Consider the following 12,092-nt stretch of genomic DNA (forward strand, 5'->3'; position numbering starts at 1 on the left):
TAGTTTCATTAGTTAGGTGTGCAGATGGGATATGACACGTAAAGGAGGTTTATTAAGAGCAGTAAGCTAGCCCTCCCCTATGGATGCAGCAGAGATGGTAATAAAAGGGCTAATTAGTACACTTTGGATAAACTTAATGTGCTGCCCTTTGGATACTAAGATGATAATGATTTGCTTGGCAGAGGAACATGTGCTTGGCACATTCTTCAGTATATAGTGGAATAATAGAATATGACTCATTTGCCTTCTTTCATCTACTTTTGCTATTATCCAATGATGGCCATTTATGAAATCAACTATTTGGTCTTTGGAATGTGGTGAGTTTTGTCTCTATGTAAATGGAGCTGTAGTTAAGACCTTTAACCTCATATGCACCCTCTTCTAACATACTGAATTCACTAGCTTAGATAACATAAAGGAAATGAAAATTTCCAGTGATATTTGGTATTTGATGTTCAGAATCAGTACTTGAATGCCAGCTGGGGGATAAATAATCAGTTGAAAACCAGGGTATCAGTGAATGTGGGTAATCACTGAAAATCCAAGAAATTGTCAAGTGGGAAACTATTTACAAAGACAAATGTCCTTATCAACATTCTACCTTATTTTCAAGATTCAAATCATATATTATTGAGTGATAAAATGCCAATCTAAATGGACTGTTTGCTAGCTTAAGGTTTATTGACTTCAATTCATTGGTTATAATTACTAACTTTTTATTTTTTTAATGGTTTATTGCTGACATGCTTGGGGGAAAAATTGAACTGCAGTGGTGATTGCTACAGCAAGAAAATCAGCAGGAGAGGAAAATTAAATGCTAGGTGATAGTTTTAAGTCAGCAGTGATGGGGATGAGTGGGTGGGAGAGTTAGATTTTTAAGTGATTTAGCAAATGATGCTAAGAACATGCCACAACATCATTTTGGTTTTTCTAATTTAACAAATCATAATTGATCAATTTTTTTGAACTCATGTAAAAAAACCTCTTTACAGAAAATTTTGACTGTCCTAGGGAACTCATTGAGAGGTTTTCCTCACCTTTTGTTTAGAAGAATACTTAGAGATAGATTTCATTTCAAAATCCCAAACTGCATGAAAACTTTTTTCAAGAAGATATCTTTTATTCTGGAATACAGTGGAATCATGGTAGTAGTAGTTAGAAGTAATGAAATCAGGGAATGACATTCTCCTCTCTCTCCAGGATGCTGGGTCACTGAGCAGAGTTTTCAGAGGTGGACAGATTGATTTATTTCTCCTTCCTCCTCCTGAGAGGTGCTGAAAATGTATATTATCTTGTAAGGAGGAAAAAGCCCCAATTATTCTCCTCCTGGGTTATTTCTAACCTGTTTCTCATGTCTTTTGAAATCCTATCCCAAAGCCTTCACTGCTTGAGTCAAAGTGAAGTCTTTCTTTTACTTTTTGATCACTTTTTTACTTTCCTAGAAGAAACAAATATCAGAGTTTATAAGTAATATAAAGTATGCTCCCCCCGTCCCTGTGCCCTTGCCTTAAGGTTGGTTTTTTTTCCCTATGAGTTTAGTTTTTGCTGGATTTATTCATTCTTTCATTTCCCATCTATCCGTTCATTTGTTCATTCATTCCTGACCCTTATATACCTCAGGATATATGAGAACATAACGTACTTTCTTGCTGATAATTAAATTTCAAGAATTAAATTTCTTGCTGATAGTTATTTTCTTAAATAGTTCTGATATGAGAACCCAAATTATGCATATACTAGTTGAAAATAGTATGTGTGAAAAGCATGGGGAGTGTGGCCTTTGTTATAACATTATGCAACCTGTGACAAGTTTCTAAAATTAAGTACCTGTCAGTCGACTGCCCCTCCTCCTCACTTGTACAAATCGGGTCGTTTACACATCTGAAGGAAAGCTGAAGTGAGAGAAAACCTGTGGCTGGTGTTGGGTGTTCCTTTCCTTTTTCCCCTCATTTTTCATGTGTCCGCTTAATGTCATTTCCTCAGGGAAGCCTTCCCAGTCCCCCCAGAGCAGACGAGTTACCTTGTTACTTTTTGCAGCCTGTACTTCTCTTTCTCAGTGCTTATTACAATTGCTGTTAAATGTTTATTTAGGTGATTGTTTCCTTAATGCCTGTCTTTTTCATCTCACCATATGCTTCGTGGGGGTGAAAGGAACATGTGTTGTTTGCTGCCCTATATCCAGAGTCCGTCATGGTATCTGGAATATAGTGGGAGCTAATCTGTTGAATGGACTAATCAAAAAGTAACCATTAAAAAGACATTATATTTAATTTACCACTAATCAGAAAAAGTGTGTGTATTGAATTAACCTTTTTAGTTTGCAATTTTGCATATATGCTGGTTATCATTTTCTAGAAATTACAGTCTACTGAAATGTATGGAAATTAGAAAAAAATAGTGTTCACTTATTTTTTGAATAAGGAAAAATTGAAGGTCAGGAGAAGCCATAAATTAGAAGAACTATAGAACTAGTTGGAATATAAAAGTCGCTTCCTTAAAAAGTGAAGGTTTTAAATCCAACTTGCTATTAGAACTTTTTGTTGAATATATGCAGTGTGGTTAGGCTTAAAAATTCACACACTACTAGTGACTTGATAGATTATAACAACTCTTTCCCTTAGGAGCTACTGTGCTTTCTCATTGTAAAATGTAATTAGCAGCCATAAAAAAAAAAGTGTATTAATCTTATAGGTTATAATTATGGTTGTTTAGATGTAAATTTTTTCATGTTCATAGATTGCTTGTCTTTCATTTTAAATAACCAGGTTAGAATGTCATTACCAATTTGATGAACATCATTACTGTTCTTTTTCAAACAGGACATTACTTATTTTTCAAAAGAAATTTTAACTGATGGTTAGCTTTAGGGTTGGAGTTTCCAACAGCCAAACCAAAATGTCTTAGTGTAGATGTTCTGCCAAAAGTACTTGAAATCGTCAAGTTATGAAAAATAATATAACATAGGAAAGTGGAAATCTGCACAGTCGTACATAAATTTATTTAAAGTGTCTAATGATCAGTGATGAATGATGCCTGAGACCGACTGTTTGCCCCTCATATCCACCTTCTCTCTCTCTCTTGCCTTCTCTTCACTGTGTTGGGAGATGATTCTGTCCCCCAGACAGCAACAGTTTCTCTTACTCCTTGGTTTTCAGTGAGTTTGGTCAAGGAGAGAGCCAGCAGGAGGTCACAGTATAATTCTTTGGAATCCCTTTTTGTGGAGTGACCAGGGACTGGCTGTATCTCCCCAGGGAAGCCATTGCTTCTCTCAAGATGGCTTTCTTTTGCTTTCTGTAACTGCTCCCTTCTCTAGCCCTTAGTGCCCAGAGGTGGCAGCTGCCCCCTTCTGACTGTTACTGGATTTTGGCTTACACTACCATTGCCTAAATACTGCCCCTGCCTTGAAAATAGTCCCTTTATGGACCTTCCTGTAGTTACCCTCCTTTGAGTGTGCTGTTTCCCTGACTCAGTATGTTACCTTTGCAAAAGTGGCGAGAAAATGTACCCTATTACAATTCAGGAGAATATCCAAATGGATTACCTGAAACCAAGAAATGACTTTGTAAGTGTAATATATATTTATATTTTCAGGTATCTATATGTATAAAAATGTACTCTTTGACTAGATCTTCATATTTGCCTCTGAAATTTCAGATTCACATCAGTAGCAAGCCATCTTTGAATTATTTATCTAGGAGTGAGAATGAATTGACCTTGTCTCTCCTCTCTCCAGTTGGCTTTGATATCTGTGCTGTGCATTTGTGAGGAGGAAGGTTCTAGTGAGGGGTAGTCTGCATCCTGGCCCATAATGAAATTAAACTTATGACCTTAAAAGTACCAACGTCATGCTACACTCAGCTATGTTAATTAACCACAGTCCCTTTCAGTGTGGGTGTGTAAATAGCGTTCGCTTATTCTGAATGAGCTGATGTTGGGGAGAAGGATAAAAATAGAGTACACTGAAATCTCTCTCCTTGTCTCTTTCTTTATCTCTCTTCCTGGCCTCCACAATTTCTAGTTTCAACAGATTTCCTCTCCTTTTCTTTTGCTAAGCTCCACGGTGTAGCAACACACAAAAGTTTGTGTCACTTCGAATCGACTGTGGGAATGGAACTGAGAAGAAAGCCAGGAACTGAATTTCACAGTTGGCACTAACTTATACAAATAGGAATATTACTATCTGTTCATTGCAGGCAGGATTGCTCTGAGTAGGTCTTGGTTTGGGAGAAGAATAGGACTTCCACCATGCTTTTGGAAGCAAACTGAGGATAGTCATTACTCTCCATTATTACTCCACTCTTTGGCTCTACTTTTCCTTTCTCCTGTGAACCTGAGCGGGGCATGACAGCTCAGGAGAGTGTGAGGAGGGGAGGGTCAATGCTGGAGATTGACTTCTAACTCCAAATCTCCTTATTTTTATTGAATTTCTGATTATATACTCACATTTTCCCAAGAGCAGCAAGCGGTTTTAATACCAGAAAAGTAGTCACTTCTGAAATGACAAAGTTAAATGGCTGTAATCATTCTGGTTTCCTGGACCAGCTTCTATAACAACAATAAATCCATCCCAAGACCAAGTGGCAGGAAGTTATCATAGTGGTGGCTGCTGTTGCCAAGGCTGGTATTACTGAGGAAGTTCACAGCAAACACTACCCCCTGAGGAAAGAGCATAGCTTCAAGCTGATCCTTAACTGGAGAAAACCAATGATGCTTTTGAACAACATGAGGAACCCACCCCACTAACCTCCACTACTAAGTTCGACAATCAATGGACAAGGTTGTTTGTAGAGGTAAACAAGAACAAAAACCTTTTTGTCAGGAATTGATGGTGAAGATGTATGTGACTCATGTCCGCAAACCTGCTCTGCTCTGTCTGCAAACCTGTCCTCGGAGGTATATGAGTGTCTTACAGGAAGACTTAAATTTACCAGGATTCTGAGGGGCTTCCTCTGAGCTGTGTTCAGGTTGCTCATTGCTAGTCTTGTTGGGGGTGTCTTGGCTCCTTAGTGATGTGTGTCAAACCAGAAACTTTGTCAAACCAGAAAGAAATGGATGCAGGATTCATAGTGTTTTGAGTAGACAAGGCAAGTTTTATGCTACTCCACAATATTTTGATATATAAACAGTGGGAAGCCCCCCCCCCAAATGCAGCCAGTGTGAAATTATAAGCTTCTTAGACCATGAATGAGTATTTATTGTGTCTGAAAGTCCCTCAGACCCCTTTGCATCTCAGTAATACCCCATTTTACCCTCTCAGTCATATGCAGTCAGACTCCATGATGGCAGCAGGAAGAAACACAGGCCATTTAAGGGAGACAGAAGTACTCTTAGCCCTGTCTAGAATATCCATTTTACAGATGAAGATAAGCAAGAAGGGGAAATAATTCTAAAATCTCTGACTTTGGTCTTTGATTAGAAATGTAGTTTTTATTCTTTTTTAACAATAGACTAAAGTGTTTGCCAAGATAGTTATGAAACTTTCATGGCTATTTTCAGCATTTCAGAAAGGTTAGTGACAGTTGTAGGCTTCCCTACAATATGCCTGCACAGCTATAGCTGAAATGGCCCTTAGTTAATTTGAACTGGAATTTTATCATCTTAGCTTGGTAACAACAGATTATCTCATGCTGATCAGAAGCTTTAGCAAATGAATAGATCTTTGAGTAATAAAGAAAAGGGGGAATGAGTAAATTTTTACTTAAATAGTTTTATAGAAAAATCTTTCAAAATCACAATGCATGGAGAAAAATAATAAAAGGGGTCCTTGACTGATTGGTAGATGTATCAATTTTTCTTTCAATGAGTATTTGTTGAGCCTCTACTATGTGTTAGAAGCTCATGCTACAGTTGTTTTTTCTTTTTTTTTAATTTTTAATTTTTATTATGTTATGTTAGTCACCATACAGCCCATCATTAATTTTTGATGTAGTGTTCCAGTTGTAAACAGCACAAAAAAGAACCTGTAGAATCTACATTTTAGTAGGGGAGATGGTATACACAAATTAACACAGGCTGTGATGAAGTGTAATGAAGGAAATAAATAGGGTGATGAGGTATTAATGAAGCTAGGGAGACCACTGTATGAAGGAAATCAAGGAAGGTCTATTTGAGGAGGAGACATTTGAACTAAGGCTGAAGCATGAGAAAAACCTTGGGCAAAACATAATGGAGTGAGAGGCATGAAGCCTGGAGGATAAAAAGGGCTTGGCTGGGTCAGGTGAGTGAAGGGAGATGTCAGATGCCAAATCACAAGGATCCTGCCTCAAGAAGTTTGGGCTTTATTATAGGAGCAATGGGAAAAAATTGAAGGGCTTTGGGCAAGATTTTTATCTTATCTGATTTTTTTAAAAAGGTCCGTTTGGTTACTGGTGTAGAATAGATTTGAGAGAAGCAAGAACAGAAGCAGGAAGAACTGTCAAGTGGTTTTAGGAATCCAGATGATGCAATGGCTTGGACTAGGATGCGACTTTTTTTTGCTCTGCCATCACTGGGGCATGACCTGAAATGGCTAATTGAACTTAAGACGTCATGTCCAAATTCTGGCCAATAGGAAAGAGGGAGGTACATGAGATATACATGCTCTTTTCTTTTAAGACCATTTTTCAAATGTTACCCTCACCGCTGCTAATAATCATAACAAAGAAGGCTGGGAAAATGTAGTCTTCTTCGGATTGGCCAAGTCCTAGGTAAAAAATCTGGGGTTCTGTCTAGAAGAAGTAGAGAACAGTCATGAGAGGACAATAACCTCTCCTGACTCTTATTTAAAATATATTCTTATGGTATATATTTGTTTATTTTTACTAAAATATCCAAAAGGTTATAACTGAATTTCTTTTTTCTAAAATAGAGCTTTTGCTTCCTTGAGTTCTAAGTCAGACTTTGGCCTCTCTTAGAGTTTGTAAGTCCAAGATTCACAGAACGACTAGCTAAATGTGGATCAAGTAATTAGTTTTATTAACAGCTGGGCAAACATCAAATAACTTCCTCAGACATGCAGCCGTCTGTTAAGATAAACTGGATTGGAAAGCATTTAATGTAGACTTGAAGCCAAAATGGTGCCTCCTACTCCCATGCCACACATCTCAACATTAGGACTGTATAGAAGACTTGAAATCAGCTTGTTTAACCAGTGAAATGGGTTTCAGACCACCCTCCAACACATGCTTGTCAGTGGAATATGGAAAGGAAGGATGGGCTTCTTTAAGAAGAGAGGCCTAGCCTGGTCTTCTAGCCATACAGAGAAAAGAAACCTGGTATGTGTGTGGGCAGGTCAGACAATGAAGGCAGAGCCTGTTAGTGACTCTTGCCCCATAAACATAGAATCTGACCTCTCATTCTGTCCTCCCCCAATTTTTAAAGAGAGTATGATGTTGACTATCTTGAGTTGGGCAATTAATTGCCTCAAATATACTTTATTTGGGTAATGGAAATATGACCTTAATTTAAGTACACATCATATTCTTATGGAAACTCAGCACAAGGAAAATAAATGATAAAAAAGCAAAATGACAGGTGTTTTTAAGTGATATAATTTGATGTTATAAGGCACTGAAAGAGAAAAGAAACAGTCATGTAAGGAATGTGGTAGAGAAGGCTGGAAGGAAAAATGTGTGGAGGAGGACTAAGAGGTTAGGGCAGGGCTGAGGATGGGAAGCTTGACAATGTATGTCTCTTCTACAGAGACCTAGAAGAGTGGGTATATTAGGGCTTCTGGCACACTCACAGGGTGATGGGAGAGAGGTTAACAAAAGTACTATTTATAAGGTGTACTATTTAGAAGTACTATTTATAAGATAAAAGTACTACTTATAAGTACTATTATAAGATAAAGGACCCATCACTGGATGGGAAGTACTCAGGAATCGGCAACACTAAGATCTGAAGGGGTAAGTGTAGAGAATAGTCACTAGAACCTTGTAAGAACTCTAGCTGTGGATGAGGGCTTAGGCAGAGGAATACCAAGTTGGTGGAAGAAATTGGGAGCATCAATCGTCACTTCTATCTCCTGCCCTCCCTTCTCTCTCGGTGTCTCCCAACGGCCAAACTCAGATGGAAGCTTGAGGTGAGAGAGCTCAAGTGAGATAGTCAGAGAGCAGCCTCCTAGGACATAGAGCAGGAAGGAGAAGGAGTAAAAAGGGCAAATGGAGAATAGTTTGTCCAATATTTTGGTGGAATGCAGGGTGGAAGGCTGTGGGGAAGAGTCTGCATCAAAGTTCCTGCCACAGTTTAATTAATTAATTGTCTCCAAATATTTGTTGAGCATTTGTTCTGTCAGATGCTAGGGATACCAAATAAATCAATAGAGAGTTTTTCAGTGGGAGGCTCATAAGCCAGCACTCAGTCATGGTTCTCATGTCAGATGATGGAGGTTGTGGAAGCAAGGAGCAGAAAAAACTGCTCTGCCTGAAAGAGTTAGCAGAAGCTTCCTAGGGAGGAGGTGACTTTTGAGTTGGATATTGAATTTGGGCAGAAGATTGCCAGGTGGACAGAATGGGCTACATAGGGAATAGCATGTGCAGGAGTGCAGACTCCACCAGGGCATGACAGGGAAGACAGTAGGTTAGGTAGGAGGATGGGATGGAGTCTGACTTCAGGGTTTGGTGACCCAGACTGAAGAGTCAGGATATCTTTTGAATGGGCAAGTGAGAGTTAACAGAGGCTTGTGGCGGATGTTACTTATTACAAGGAATGAGCTGATGCAGAATGCTTTCCCTAACACCCTCTTTTCTTGGTACATTCTCCTTTCCTTTTTCATTTCCCTCTCTACTTTTGTCCCTCACTTACCATTTCTTTTTCATTTTTCTCTTTTTATTCTTGTTGTTTCTAGTAAATGAAACTCTAGTAAATGAAGAGGGATTAGGATGGATTTAGTGGAGAGAAAAGAAAAAGAAACATTCCAGATTTTAAGAAAAAAAAAACAAAAAACAAAAAACAAAAACAAAACCCACTGCATTTGCCAGTAGGGGGTTAATTTGAGGATAGTGGAAATATTGGGAATGCTGGCACAGAAATTAAAATACTTAATGAGCCAATGCTTAGTGGTCAACCACAATAAAATTAAAATGAGATGCAACTTCATAATGACTTGAAAAGTTGTCTTAAAATATGATCAGTATACTCTGATGTCTATTATTGTAGACAGCAACATAGCAAAAATTGAGCAAATGAAAACACAAACATGTATTCTCACTTTTCCACATGTTGATCTGCAAAGAGAAAACTCCTTAAGACTTCGGGGAGTAAGTTCTTTACCTAATTATTCAAACAACCATTTTCTATCTGCACTTTTATTTTATATACCCTTTACACCTGTTTAATTAATCCTAAACATGAAGCTGACTGCTAATTAAATAGCCCTGAAAGTGACTGACTGAAGGTAGTAATTTGAGATAATTAGTTTTGGTTTCAAACACTCAATTTTCACACTTTGTGCTCATTTTTAGAAAGGGGTGGCTCATTATTATAGGCAGGGTGGGAGTTGTGTAAAGCATTTTACTGCTGGACTCTGAGTAGCTGAGGAAGTGGGAGGGTTATCATATATCCGAATAGGACAAGGAAATGGTATAGTGCTATAGAATTAGCTGTAGAATGCTCCCCTATCTCTTCCTACCTGCACACACACACACACACACACACACACACACACCATTCACACATGCGCAGAATTCCTTCCAAAGTGAAAGTCAGGCTGTTGAATCTTTTTCATTAGAATGTAGGAATGTACATGCTCTTGGTCTTTGGGAGTTTTATTTAGTAAAAGGTAGATCTCACTGAGTCATTCATTGTCTCTTTCTGAGGTTATTTAGAAGCAAGCAATGGTGAAAGAGGCCTAGATTTGGTGTGTAGTTTGATATTTGAAGAGGTGTCCTTGCTGAGGAGTCATAAGCACAAAGTCTATTCAAGGGAACAATCTTATCTAGCAAAGAAAGCAAAGGGACAGGAAGGAGGCAGGACGGACTGGTTTTTATGGTCCCACAATGTTAACAAGCAAGTTAACATGGTCCCACTAGGAGAATAGGACCAGGAAGAATTGGGGGTTAGATAGGATAAAATCATTGTTATAGGCAATATGCAGAGATACAGGTTATACAGAAGCTGAACAGATCCTGCAGTACCATGGAGAGCTCCAAGCACGTTGTTCTAGCTGCTGCCTGGGTAACTAAGATTTTTGTACCTTGGGAAGTTTAGTTTCACTTTATTGGCTATAGATGTGGAGTAGGACTCTCTAGACCCATGAAAGGTTATTCAGATGTTGAGGGCTTTTCAAGGATGTCAAGGGGAGAGTCCACTCCATGTGGACTGGAAATTATCTGGCCAGGGTGTGGTAGGGAATGGATTGCAGACTATGCAGTCAGCTGTATGTGGGAAGATGGAAGTGCAGTCTTTTGGACATCTTAGCACTGACATTACCTGCAGGATCAGATGCAGAACAAAGTTAATTGTTTTATGTACCAGTCAGACCTGCATCTTTAACCAAGTGACCTGATTTGGGGCATCTTGGATTCATTATGACCTCTGAACTTGCACACTATGGCAGGGCAGCAGAGTAGTGGCGAGATGTACTGTTGCATAGCTCATGCTCCCAAGTTGCCCTCTTTTACTCTTCATACTTTCCTTGGCTTTGACTGTCTTCTTCATTATGCCCCCACCATTCTTTATCTCCAGTCCCAGAGACTCGTAAACGCCACATCCCCAATATTATTACCTACTTTTTAGTTGATTTCATTCATTTCATAGTAAGCTCAAAAGAAGCAAAAAAAAAAACAAAAAAAAAACCTCATAATTTTTGTCTTCTAAATCTCCTCTTTCTCTATGTATCTTGGTAAATAGCAAACATCATCCACCCAGTTACTAAAGCCATAGAACTAAGAGTCAGTCCACATTTACCCTCATTACCTTCACCTTACCTTGGTTTTCAGATACTTAGAGAGTCCACGCCCTTCCCTAACCCCATCCTTCCCCATCATTGCCTTAATTGAGTTTTCATACTTTCTATTTATTTATTTACTTACTTACTTATTTGACACAGAGAGACACAGTAAGAGAGGGACCACAAGCAGAGGGAGTGAGAGAGGGAGAAGCAGGCTTCCTGCGGAGCAGGAAGGGACTCGATCTCAGGACCGTGGGATCATAACCGAGCTGAAGGCAGACACTTAATGACTGAGCCACTCAGAGACCCCCAGTTTTCATACTTTCTTACTTAGATTTCTATAATAATTTTCTAACTCATTGTCCTACATCTAACATAGCTTTCTTTTAATTTATCTCTAAGCATAGGATGGGCCCCCCTGCATTAGATTCTTCTGGAGAACATATTAAAATGCAGATTTCTAAGCCTCTAGACATACCAAGTCAGAATTTTCAGGAATGGGGCTAGCTAGGTGTACATTGAAATTTGAGGGCTGCAACTTTCTCCACAGCTGCCAATATGATTTTTCTGAAACAAAAATCTGATTATGCCATTATCTTAGTTACAGTCATTCTTTGCTTCCCCGTGCCTTTGTGATAAAATCCACACTTTTTGTCATACCCGACTAGCCTTTTATCTGCCCAGCTTTGCAGTTTTATTTCCTGATGTTCCTCCCTTGCTATCTTGCATTCCTTCTGTGTGAAATGCTACAAATCCTGGACTCTACCATGCCCTTTCTTTACTGTATGCCTTTGGGCATGCAGTTCTTTGTGACTGAAATGTCCTTACTCACCTTGTTTGCCGATTTCTTGCATTGTCTGTGCCCCATCTCGGCTGAATGTCCTTCCACTCTACTTCTTTAGCATCGTGTGTTTTTCTAGCACTTTTCACTGGTAGAGTAAAAATCCTCATTTGGATATATGAGTAAATGTTACATTTTAAAAGATTTTTAGGGGGAGATTTGTGGCATGTAGTTAATTTGTTACTTCAAATTTATTTGGATAAATGATATAGGATTCCTAATTTTCAAAGTCTGGTAATTCACCCTACGTATGTCAGAAAATTGTCTCTTTTCCTAAAGAAATGATGGTATGGATTTCCATTTTTTAGTATTTTGAGGTGGGCAGCTGGAACCATCTTTTCATTAGAAGATACATAGGTTGACTGTTCCCATATCATTTTG

General features: G+C 38.6%; 1 protein-coding gene across 5 annotated transcripts in view; it reads left to right on the forward strand.

Annotated features, from left to right (window-relative positions):
* The window catches only part of GRM8 (glutamate metabotropic receptor 8), a 723,861-nt gene that overhangs the window by 137,003 nt on the left and 574,766 nt on the right, over positions 1 to 12,092 (forward strand). The window lies entirely within an intron of this gene.

This window comes from Lontra canadensis, unplaced genomic scaffold, assembly GCF_010015895.1.
Source record: "Lontra canadensis isolate GAN:19392208 unplaced genomic scaffold, GSC_riverotter_1.0 scaffold2, whole genome shotgun sequence".
NCBI classification, from domain to species: Eukaryota; Metazoa; Chordata; class Mammalia; order Carnivora; family Mustelidae; genus Lontra; species Lontra canadensis.